Raw genomic sequence first — 13,241 nt, 5'->3', positions numbered from 1 at the left:
GATTTCTCTGCAGTTTTTAAAAGTCTGTTTGCCTCAATAGGCTTCTTCCTTGATTGGGAGGTCTTACTTAGGGCTCCTGTAAAGGTGAGCGGTGGGTAGATTTTCCCATAATGTCTATGAACAAGGGAGAGTCATGTAGGTTGGGGACCCTCTTGATGTCACCAAAGAAATAGAACTTTACTCCGGGGTTAGAGCACTTTGGTTTATATTACGCCCAGATGGAGCTAACTCCTCGTATACTTCCCCTCCCTGCCTGGTCTAATGTGGAAGTCTACAGTCATTTATCCCAATTCTTTCAGGCTCTATTTCCTATACTGACTCCCTTTCCAGTCACATCCCCATTACTCCTAGAGGGAAGTTGTCATGCTTTATCCTGGAGGTATAAAATGCACCTGCCAGTCTTATAAGCTCTGTAAGCCTGGGGACAGAGCAAAAGTCTGATCGACACCACAATTCTTATTATAGTTTTGTGGTTTATTACCCTGAAGATGAACCATCTGTCCACTCAGGCTCTGTCACACCCTTGGGAAGGACAATTTTGATTGTTGGTCTTTTGGCCTGTGGTTTTCCCAACTCTCATTCTTTCTTGATCTTATCCTAGCAGCTCTGTTTTGTTCAGGATTTCCTCAATGTTTCTGGTGACAGCTGGCTCCCTTTCTTGTATTTGTTTTGCTCAAGAAAAAAATTTTTTTTCTATCATATCAATATATCAATACGAACTCAATAAATGGGGAGGTGATGCATGTTCTTAGTCTACAAACTAGAAAGAAAGGCAGAATAGAATTTCTGAGGAAGTGTGTGTAGGGGTGATGGGGTGCCCGATGAGCTTAAAAATGTCTGTTTCATTTAAATTACCTTTTTCCTTTGGCCAAACACATAACTTCTTCATTTCTCTGTAGAACTGCCCTCCTTCGCCATCTACCTCAAAAGCCCAGATGCCTTTGCATTCTCTCTCGGAAGCTTCCTTTGACTTCTCCAGCTCACCCAGAGTCTTTGTTTCTGGAACTCCAGAAGCACAAGTCAAGGCTAGAGAGGTGAATGCATAAGACATTTGTGTAGCTTTTATCTGTTTATTTCTACCCCTCAACTGATGGTAAGAATCCTTCAGGACTGGACCAAGCATCTTTGTTCTTGTGTGTTTATATTAGAGTGTCTGTGCACTGGGGGTGGGTGGGGGGGTTGGTGAGGGTGGGGTGGGAGGGGGCGGTTAGTGGATGAAAGGGTGTGGTTTGCTAGCCCCACAGAGCATGGTTACTGAATACTTACTAATGAATTAAAAAAAATGAAAAGGCTTGAGTGTGCATTGTTTCTCTTCCACAACTTTAGTTAGGAATGTGCTGGAATTGTGCTACTGAAACTTTGATAAAAACAAAGTTCTTTAGTCACAATGATTTTTTTTAACATTTAAAAATGGTCCATTAGTGCCTGAGGGGTTTAGGTTTGTAATATATAATTAAGCATCTTACTCTTTTCTGTCCCCCCCGTTCCCCCACAAGTGTGATATCACATATTCATGGAAATCCAACATCTCTGTAATCTTACATTTCTTTCTTGCACAAGGAAGGTTGAAATATTAATTGCTGCATCAGCCACTTTAAGATTTAATATTTTTTCCCATTCTATGGGACGCGTACCTTCTGCATGACTTCTGTCTATTCTCACAGCTGTCTGAGAGATAAACAGCTGTAAAGTCTTTGGAGGTAATCTATAAATTATATTCAAATTCACATATCCAAATGTTCCTTTCTTTAATCTCTAAAACGACTCTACTAGAGGCTTGCTAGTGAACTTCAGTTGGAAATATGATGTTTTCCACCTACTCAGATTCCTGTAAATATATTAGTGTTAGAAAAGGAAAAATAGAACTGGTGAAATAGGCCTTCAAACCCTCTGCCAGCTGGAGAGGCTGTGTAGGTACAATAGGGCACCTTGGTTCAAATCAGCAAATCTTCACTATTGAAAGAAAACCAGAAAAATGAGAATGAAATTATTTGGTTACTGCTAGAAGAGGCATCTTTTGTGAACTCTTCTTGGCATGCCATTGCTTTCAGACAATGAGAAAAATTCTTGATTCCAATTCTTAAAATATGCCCGAGAGAGTGTAAGGGCTAGGTCATCACATTAGCATCACAAGGCATCCTTTTCTTAAGATTTGGCTGAGTAGTATTTCAAGTTTCACACCATCTGGCCTATCCTACCAACCTAACCCTGTCTCTAGGATCCAATCCTGGTGGGTCAGGGTCCTCACCATGGTTAGCACATGCCGTGTTCTGCTCATTTCACCTCCATGTCTTTCCTCCTGCCATTCCTCTGCCTGGTATGCCTTTGTTCTTTTTCATCTCTAAAGCTTTCCCATTGAACAAGTAACCTCTCCAAGCTATCCCTCAAAATCAAAGAACTAAATGATTTCTTACAGAGATCCTGCTGGATTCCTAATACTCTGTTAGCTGTGTAGGATATAGGGAAAGACGTATAATTAACATTTATTTAGCACCCACTATGTACCAGGCACTAGATGAGGCCATTTGTGTGGAGCATTATCTGACTCAACTCTCACATTGTACACGATTTCTAGTTTGTAGATAAAGAAACAGACTTAGAGAGGCCGGCCTGGTGGCACAGTGGTTAAGTGCGCGCGTGCTCTGCTTTGGCGGCTTGGGGTTTGCGGGTTCGGATCCCAGGCATGCACCGATGCACCGCTTGTCAAGCCATGCTGTGGCAGTGTCCCATATAAAGCAGAAGAAGATGGGCACAGATGTTAGCCCAGGGCCAATCTTCCTCAGCAAAATGGGGAGGATTGGCATTGGATATTAGCTCAGGGCTAATCTTCCTCACAAAAAAAAAAAAAAAAAGAAACAGACTTAGAAGTTATCCACCTAGTAAGTGGAAGAACTACTATTTGAACCCATGTCTATCTGACCCCAAATTCCATGTTTTTTTCATTACACTATAATTTCCATGCCAATAGGTTTATAATCTAGTTGGAGTGCAAGATAGAGATATGTGGAATCATAGAATATTACAATCTCAAAGTTTGGAGGGTTTTTTGATATCATATAGCTCAACCCTTTTCTGGGCACTGGATGTTCTGTATAATATCGTAAGGATGAAAAAACAGCTTCTATAAGAAAACGTTTAGTGATAGGGATTTCCTACCTGTCATGTTGGATGAAAGGACCTGGGTGAAATACCTTAAATTTGTCCCTATTGAATGCCTTATTGCCAGCATTGACTATTTTTCCAACTAGTTCAGAAAACTTTGTAACTTTGTTTGGTCATTCAATATTATTTTATTCTCCAAGTTGTAAATTTTTCTGGGAGTGCCATAATTTTACCATCCTGCCATTGACAAAAATGTTCTTGAGATGGACCTGTGAGCATACCGCTGGGCTCTTCTTGCTAGTTGACAACTCTGAAATGATTGGCATCCTTTAGGTGTGGTCATTCAATCCTCTAGAAATCTCATCAAGCTTATTATTGCTCTTAAATTTATGGTAAGGAGAGACTTTGTCAAATACTTTGATGAAGTGCAGGAGCATTGCAGTTATTCCATTTTCCCATTTTACCTTTGTCAAATCCCTGAACGAAAAGGAATTAAGCTAGTCTGCTGTGACTTGTTCTTGCTGAGCTCAGGTTGGCATCACGGCATCTTTTCAGTTCTTTCCAAGTCTGCATAAGCTGCCTATTTGCTAATCTGTTCTAGAATGTGTTCCAAAATGATATAGATGACTTGTGAATCCAAATTCTTGCAATTTTGAAAAATTGGGACACTTTGTGAAAGAACATAAAATAACGACCTGGTCACAAACAGTCTATAATGAAGCACCTTGTTTGACATAAACCATATGTACTTGTGGGAGAGCAGAAGGGCATGATGTAATCAAGAAAGTCTTCATTAAAGAGGTGGACTTTAGAGGATGGTTAGAATTAAGTCACAAAGTGAGAAGATGAAAGAGAATTCCGAATGATGGGAGTAGGATGAGCAAAGGTATGGAGGTCTAAGATATGAATGAGTTTGCTGTATTTGTGGGCCCAAAAGGCATTGATTTCACTGGAATGGTGAAAACGTGCGGGGAAATATCAAGAATGCGGTGGGACAGGCAGGGCAGGGCTTGCTTATAGGATAGTCTTGAAGGTGACAGAGAGAATGTTGGCTCTGAATATTGTGGTAGGATGAAAGAAATTGAAGATTTTTGAGCAGAGGAGTGACCTGGCCAGAGTAGCATTGACAGAGGATGATCCTGGCTGCTGTGTGCAGGAATGCATAATACGGAAGAGCTGCTGGAATCTGGAGGCTTAATTGGAAGTGACGCTGTGATCCCAGCATGAGGATGGAAGGGTCTTGCTTGCTGTAGGGACACTGGAACCGAATAGGAAAGGACACATGAGCCATTTCAATGAGAAATAGGACAGATTGAATGTGGGATGGTTAATTTTAAGTGTCAACTTAATTGGGCCATGGGATGCCCAAATATCTACTTAAACATTATTTCTGAATGTGTCTATGAGGGTATTTATAGAAAAGATTGGCATTTAAATCTGTGGAATTTGTTCAGGTTGCCCTCCCCAGTGTGGATGGGCATCATGCAATCCACTGAGGGCCTGAATAGAACAAAAAGGCAGAAGCAGGGAGAATTCCCTCCCTGCCTGACTGATTGCACTGGATCATTAGTCTTCTGCCCTCGGACTAGGACTTATACCGTTGGCACTCCTGGTTCTAAGACCTTTGGACTCAGACTGGACCTTACACCATCAGCCTTCCTGTGTCGGTTCTTAGCTTGCAGATGGCGGACTGTGGGTTTCTCAGCCTCCGTAATCACACGAGCCAATTCTGCGTAATCTCTCTCTGATAGATCCTATTGGTTCTGTTTCTCCGGAGAACACTGACTAACACAGGATGCTTGACTAGCTTAGTGATGGAATGATTGAATGAGAGGATATGAGGAGTGAAAAGGGGTGGTGAGTCAAACACAAGTATAACTTTTCCAGTCTTGATGCCTGGGAGGAATCTGTTGTCATAAAAAGAAATAGTGGGGTTGGGGGGGGTGCAGTGTGGATCAGGGAGGGCATATATATTTAGGTTGCAAAACTGGATTAATTGTAAATGAAATCCTCTACAGAAATGTTAGTTTCAGAGGCATTCTAAATACTCCTCTACCAAAACTTACGTTTGGAGGTGAATTCATTGTAGGTATCTCTGTAAATATATATGTAGGGGCAGCAAAATAACCTCCCACCTCAGATCTTTAGAGAAAATAAGAGGCCCTGTAACTATTGAGGAAAAATACATTCACCTTCAAATTATATTGTTTTAGAGGTTAAAAGTATATAATTTCCCAAGGAACACATCGCGATTCAGCCTGCTGGGAGGCTATTGCTCAATTACTCCCAGCAGTGGCGAAGGTGCCTACAATTCCTCCAGCTCTGCTTAAGCTGGCGGGAGCAGAGGCCTTGCCCAGGCTGCGGGCTGACAGGGCGAATTCGGGCCTGACGGGGCACATGGTCCTGCCCCTTGGGCTGTGGCCCCTCTGCTCCATGTGGCAGGAGCCTGCCTAATCGCAGGTTGTCTGCACAGGTGGCCCTGGCCTCTGCTCTCCACGCTTGTTAGTTAATTTGTCTGGCTGGCGTGTCTCTGAGCGCATTTGTGTTCCAGGCTCCATCCCCTGGGTGTGACCAAGTGGAAAAATTCCTGTAGTTTCTTGTCTCCACGGAAAGAGGCCAAGTCTGAGCTTCGCCGATTGGAGGGGCCAGGGTGACTGCGGGAGCTGACCCTGCCCTTGCAGTTGTAGACTCTGTCACCTCCTTGCTGCAAAGGCCTTGCTGAGCGGGATGAGCTGCTAAGAGCTCAGCAGGCTGAGGGCCTGATGCCTGAGGATGCATCTTATTAGAGATATGGGTATTTGTTATGGGGCGTTGTGAAGGGCTATGGCCACCTTGCATTTTAGTTACTTTAATAATTTAGCATCTGATGTCATCAGTGGTTTCCCATGTGGCACAAGGGGTCATCAGATGTTTATAAACCAGCATGCATAGATCATTTATATAAATAATTTGCTTATCTGTATTTTTTACATGTGCACAGTGTCTTGATGTTCTGGTAGTTTTGAAAAACATAATTGTCAAAACTCGCTTAATTATTTTACGTCTGTCTTTCTTCCCACTGCCCTTCTGTCTTTGTCAACTCGAATGTCACTTGGCGTGAGCAGAAACAGTGCTTGACCCTGGGCACGGGGTGGAGAGGAGAGTGAATTGATGGCTTCAAAAGGTAGCAGAGAGAAGAAAAGAATCCTAGCAGGAAAGTGGAGTGGGTGTGAGGGTCTGGGAAGCCCTTATTCCCTCACATCCTTCCTCTCATGCCAGCTGTTCCTCCCACTGGCCATCCTTGAAAGATGGCCCATTAAAACTCCTGAGAATGTGCAACCAAAATGAATCCACTGTAATCAATTCAAAGGTTGGTTCTGGTCTGCAGTTTGAGGCTCTGGAAAAGGATCACTGGCTCATGTTAAAGATTTATAAACAAGCCCCAATGTCAGCCAAAGGCAGAGTGTCAAGAAGGGAAATGCCAGAATCTTTGACTCATCAAAGAGTCGATTGCTTTTCTAGCTCTCTCTCTCCCTTCTTTCTCAGCGTCTCTCCTGGTAACAAGAGGATTTTGGAAATTGTTTTTTAGCAAATGCATTAGAGGGAAGGTTGAAGGGAAGTGACACATTGACAAGTGACTGAGGGAACAAACCTGGGAAAGGATGGTAAAAAAAAAAGGCTGCTGAAGATGAGGGCCTCCCCAAATCCCTTCAAGGTGTAATTGCAGGTGTGCAGCTGACCCGTGTAAAGTGGAGACTGGAAGGGCTGTAGCAGCATATCTTCTTCCTTTTGAAAACCCAACAGATCTTAAAATAGCCCCGTCACAGAAGCAGCAGCCCCTGCATGAACGCTTCAGGGTTGGCTTTGACGGTACTGCCTGGGTGCACTCCATCTGCATTTGGTTTATGCATCTCTACCCCCCACCTTGGTGCAGTTTTCCCACAGCACATCATCGTCATCATCATCATCATTGTCATCATCACCGCCATCTTCGTCATAATAGCAGCTAACGTGTTGAGGTTTACTCTGTGCCAGGCATTATATTCAGGGATTGTTTTTTCCCACAAATAAGCCTGTAAGGTAATCACTATTATTATTTCCATTCTACAGAAGGGGAAAATTGAGACTTAAGACTTAGTGCTATGTTCAAGTCGCATGTCCAGTAGATTGTGGAGTCAGGGTTCAGCTCATGAAGCCTGTCTCCAGAGCCTCTATGCTATAAATGAATAGATGGATGGATGAATGGATGGATAGATGAACAAATGAATAAATGACTTTCCAGTAGGCTCTCCAGCAGTGTTCTCTTTGCCCCGACTTCAAAATTTGCAGAGCCCAGGGGAGTGAGCTATGGCATCTCTCTAAAATCCTCATCAGTGGACATTCCCCCTTTGGGATGTGTGTCCCCCTGCTCAGATACACAGCCTGGGGCAGGTTGCTGATGCCTCTGTGTACCTAAGTGAGCGCTACACAGCCCTCTATGGTGGCCCTGGGCAGGGAACCTCTGAGAGTCCCCAGAAATTCCAGGGAAAAGAGTATCCTCACCCTACGTACCAAAGCCACCCTCAAGCCTCTTGGCAGCACCCAGATTCAGAGTGACCAGGTCAAGCACCTTTTCTTTGGATGGAGAGGGGAAGGAAAGGAGGGGGTTGCACCAAGTGCCAAGGTATGATCCCCCAAATCACCAAACTCTGCTTTTTCTCTGAAGACACCCTCTGTAATGGGTTGAATTGTGTCCCCCAAAAGATATGTTCAAGTCCTAACCCTCGGTACCTGTGAATGTGAGCTTATTTGGAAATAGGGACTTTCTTTGCATGTGTAGTTAGTTAAGTTGAGGTGATGTTGGATTAGGGTGGGCCCGACATCCAATGACTGGTGTCCATATGGGAAGAGGAGAGGACATACACAGGGAAGAAGGCTGTGCGCAGACGGAGGCAGAGATGCAGCTATGAGCCAAGGAATGGCAAGGATTGCAGGGAGCTGTCATAACCTAGGAAGAGACAAGGAGGGATTTCCCCTAGAGCCTTCAGAGGGATTATGGCCCTTCTGACACCTTGATTTTGGGCTTCATAATTCTTCCAGAACTATGAGAGAACGCATTCTGTTGTTCTAAGCCATTCGGTTAGTGGTAATTTGTCATGGCAGCCCTCGGAAACTCATACACCTCCTTCTATTTTCTCCTCCTCTACTTGGTTTTTATCATAGGATACCACTGCTTCTGGTACTTTTACTGATGTCTATCCCACCGGCAAAGTCTTCACTGGGTCTAGGCTTTGATAATCTGGGTGAGAGATCATCTAGGAAGGAAAAAGAGAGATTGAAATTTCAAGTTGTTGCCGCAAAGACATACACATCACCAAGTTACACCTTGATGCTTAGTAGGTGCTCAGAAATCTCTAGTGAATCAAAGAATGAAAGACAATGAAGATTCAGCTCATGGGGCAGAGCTTTCCATCTCCCCCTTGCCCCTCACGAACTACTCTGTGGAGTGAATTTTCATGAAATAAAAGACTGATGATTTGTTTCAGATCATCAACTTGAAAGTATAGACTCACTCCCTTTGGAGTTCAAGCCAAGAACCTATTACTCAGGGCATTAGTATTAATTGCCTCCATTTATAAAGAGCCTAATGTGTGCCAGGCACCATGCTGGGTTCTTACAGGCATTGTCTCTTTTACTTATTATAGCCTAATGAGGCACCTACCTTATTAATATTTAATTGATGAAGGAACTAAGACCCGGAGGTAATTAATTATATATTAATAATAATAGCAAACATGTTTTGAGTGCTTATTATATGCCACACTGGGGAGTTTCCTCACATCATTTCATGTACTGCTCCTGGGGACCCTCTGAGGTTGGTTCTATCATTTCCCCCCACTTTACAGAAAGGCTGAGTGATTCACCCCACGCTGCACAGCACATGTCTGTGATCAGTGCACACACATACACACACACACAAGGCTTGAGCTGTGGTTCTGCCCTCTTTGAGCTCACAATCCTGATGGGGAGGGGAGACTCTGATTCATGGAACAACTCAGGTTGTGTTTGCAGATGGGCGTAGGGGTGGGCTGAGGCCCAGGTGGCTTTGAGAAACTACTCGAGGAGAAAATGAGAAGGAATGGGGAGGAGCCTATGAAGATTGTTAATGAAATGCTTCGTTTTAGTTGCATTGGAGGGGTTAGAGCGAGATGTAGGGCCTGACGGTAGGAGGGCCTCAAAATGTGTAAGAAGGCCCCTTCTGAGAGGGACAGTGGGACATGGCAGTGCAGAGTGGCTGAGCTTGGCTGTCTTCATAAAAAAAGACCTTGGGGATGGTCCTTAGATCTGGTGTTTACTTAATGAACATTAGAAAAGTTCAGGTTGAATTAAGAAGATCACCGTGTGTAGTGTGTTGAGAATCCACTCTCCTGTCACCTCCCTATTTGGGATAATGTCCTTCATGGGACTTTGGTCACGACCTGGAAGATTCGCTCTTAGGATCTTAAATTCTCCAGTGTCCTCCAGACATCTGCGTATACCTGATTTGGGGAGCTGGGCGGGGCGGAGGACTCTTGATAGAGGCCATTTTGACATTGCACGTTGCCCCCACCACCTGCAATGGTCCAGCCTCCCCATTCCTACCAAGCCAGTAGGAGTCACAGAGCCCTGGGCTCTGGCATAATGCCCTGGGAAATGACATATCCGAATGTTCCAGTGGGTAGGGCAGAGAGGGGTGACAAGAGAGGCAGCATCTGGGGCAGAAACTGAAATCAAAGTTTGGAAAGCATCTAATTGGTTGTCCATCTGAAAGGGTCACAAAGGGGATGAATTTATAATGGAAACAGGAAAAATAGGAATAAAGTGAAAAATTAGGGCTGAACTTTAGAGATGGACATGGAGGACTTCCTGGATTCAGAGAAGGTAACTGCAGGGACTCTTTGTTAAGACTCCTTTAGCCTTGGGCTTGGGCAAGGAGAGTTCATAAGGACATTAATTTTTCCTCAACTGAAGTGTCCTGTAGACCCCTCACTCTACTGGAAAACTCCTATGCATTCTTCAAAACTCAACAGAGGGATTACATCTCCCAGATGACTTCCCTGATCCCTTAGCATGCATTAGGAGCCTCTCTTTTGTGTTTCTGTAACATTCTCCTTACCTTTGTCCTAATGCTTGTTACCCTGTCTTGTAATCATCTGTTTATTTTTCCCTTTTACCCACTGTGAGCAACTTGGTGTTAGGACACTGCAATCTTATTTGCTACATTTCCATCTAGCTCGTGGCCCATAGCAGAAGCTCAGAGCATGTTTATTGATCCCAATTATAAATTTAAAAATGGCCACTTTGTTCTGCTCAATTTTGCTATGAACCTAAAACTACTCTAAAAAAAATCTATTAAAAAAAAGCCATTTTGCTTTATACACCAGTCTCTTGTGAGATTAGCTTGAACATGAATTCGTAAGAGCTTGATCAGCTCAGCGTACATGGGCAAAATCATGCTATTGGATCCGAAGAGCTAAGTAGATACACTGAGACCCCTTAGGCCCTGATGACGTCAGTGTCCCTCTGACTTCCTGGTTCTTTAGATTCAATGGCGTTTGAGGCCGCCTCTGTCTCCTCAGTCTGTGGAATTTGCAGATGGTGCTGGCAGATGCTCAACTTGGTCCTCCTCAATGCTCCTTGTTCTCTGCTGCTGGCCACCGCAGGGTAGGCCTGGCGCTGGCGGAAAGGGCAGGAGTCTGGGGGAGGGGATCTGGGAAATCTGACTTGCATGCCTGGAAGGAAAACCCGCTCGTGTGGCCTGGAGAAAGTGTTTTGACCCTCTTTGCGGCACTGGTGCAGACATGGCCGTGGAGTTTCAAGCGCTGCTGACCTATGGAAAAGTTTGCGGCACAGGCCTTACTGCCGTCCTCCGTTTCCATCTTCGTGGAAACATCTCCTGCTTCCGCCTTCAGAGAGCCTTTCTCTGTGCTCCTTTGTGAGACATTTCTGAGAACCGCCGTTCTCTCTGAGAACATTCCGTTTCTGGTGGTGAATTGATTTAGAAGATCCTTTGTTGATAGCTCAGCTTCAAAAGCCCTCAGAGTCTGCTGTTTATCTTCCTTCTCCCTTCCAAGCGAGGAGACGCTCTTACAAAGGAGAGGGGAAAAAACTAAAAATAGTCTTTTTATTGACTTACAAACTCATTAAATCCTTTTTGGGGGCCGTAGTGTAACTATTTTGTGGGTAAATAGTGTGATTTCCACGTGTTGCATACGCAGTTAAATGGAGGGTAACAGTAAATCAAGTCATTCTGTGTTTGTGAATAGCATATGAGTTTTATATTAAATGTTTCCTAGTTTTCTTTTGTTCCAGATGTTTATTTAATTTTATTTCCACAAACATTCATTGAGCACTTAATGTGTGGTAAATGTAGATAAAATGAGATCCATGGTGTTGAGGAGCTCACAGGCTCCTGGAAGAGAGAGACAAGTAAATGACCAGCTGTAGTTTTTAGGGCAACGAGAGCATCACACACTTCCAGATAGACGCTCACCACAGAGGTCTTCTTCCCTCCAGGGCACGAGGCAGGTCTGAGTCATCTGTGTACACCCCTGGGCACAGGCTGGCCCTGGGGTGGCCATATCTTCTTAGCTTTGACTCCAGGTGGACAAGACTCTCTTATCTTAGTTCCAATTTGGAAAATCCTGGAGAAGGCCTCTGATTAGTCTGGCTGGATCACATAGTCCTTTCTGTGGCCTGCGGTGGGGTGGGGTAGTATGACAGGCCAACCGCACTAGAGTAGAAGGTTGGAGAAAGAGGAGGCACCATCCTCATTGAAAAGGGGAATGCTGGTCCCAGAAAGAGGGAGGAGTGCTAGGCAGATAAATCGCAGCTGTTCACCACAGCTGAGGAGCATTGCTCAACATTGATTCCTGGTCCGAAGAAAAAGCCAAGTCTTATATTCATCCACTTCAGATGTCTTCATCCATAGCCATCCATAACCATAACCCCTTCTGGTTAGGGACATCGCAGTCTAGCCTCATCATACTTATTTAGTGAGCACCTGCTATATGCTAGGCAGCAGACCAGCTGCTTCATATACATTATCTCGTTTATTTCTGCAACAATTCATAAGGCAGAAATTACTTTGCTGTTTTATTGAGGCTTAGACACTTAAGTGGCTTACCCAAAGTCACATGCCTAGTCAGTGGGGGAGCAGGGATCTGAATTCCGGTCTTTCTGGCTTCAATGCCTGTCTTCTTTCTGCCACCCTATCGCTGCTTGGGATTTGTGCATCTCTAGGATGAATGAAAGTCTCTAATGACAATATGACTGAACTCAAAGACTTTTGACTTTGAGCCATGACCTCCAAAATCCCCACTGGAAATTCTCTGTCTGTGATGACTTGTGGTCATGTTTTATGAGGGCTCCAGGCACAAGGAAGGGGGTTCGGAACAGGCTTGGAGCAAACAACTCTACTAGCGTGTCTCCCAGTGCAAATATGGAGATGGTCATGATCAGTCAACTGGCTAAGCAAAGAATGGGTGGTGGGACACACTGATTATTGGTTGTTGGTGGAAACAATTATGGTGTCCATGATTTTTTTTTCTTTTTGGAGCGTTTGGAAAAACAAGCTGAAGGACTGCCGTAAAAATGTGTTACGTTCCCAGGAGAATGTTCTGTGTTTAGCCCTTGGCCACTGCAGAGTCTCAATTTTGGTTGACTAATACGATAGTGATAACAGTAATGACAGTACTAAATGTTCACAGTCTGCCACTAGTTCTTATTTTCCTCTAGTAGTGAAATACATGAAAATAAGGTAACTTTCAGTCTTATTTTATTTTTATTTTTTAGATTTATTTTAATTTTATGTTGTTGTAAAATACACATAACATAAAACTTATCATGACTGTTTTTAAGTGCACAGTGCAGTGGTATTAAGTACCATCACATTGTTGTGCAGCCATCACCACCATCCATCTCCATGACACTTTTCATCTTGCAAAACTGAAACTCTGTACCCATTAAATAATAACTCTCCATGACCCTCTCCTCCCAGGCCCTGGCAACCACCATTCTACTTTCTATTACTATGAGTTTGACTTTAAAATATATATATGTATTCCACATATAAGTGAGATCATGCAATATTTGCCTTTCTGTGTCTGGTTTATTTCACTTTACGTAATGTCCTCCAGGCT

The sequence above is a fragment of the Ceratotherium simum genome, chromosome 29 (genome assembly GCF_057802395.1).
Source record: "Ceratotherium simum simum isolate JZ-2026a chromosome 29, ASM5780239v1, whole genome shotgun sequence".
NCBI lineage: Eukaryota > Metazoa > Chordata > Mammalia > Perissodactyla > Rhinocerotidae > Ceratotherium > Ceratotherium simum.
This window is presented reverse-complemented; position numbering follows the sequence as displayed.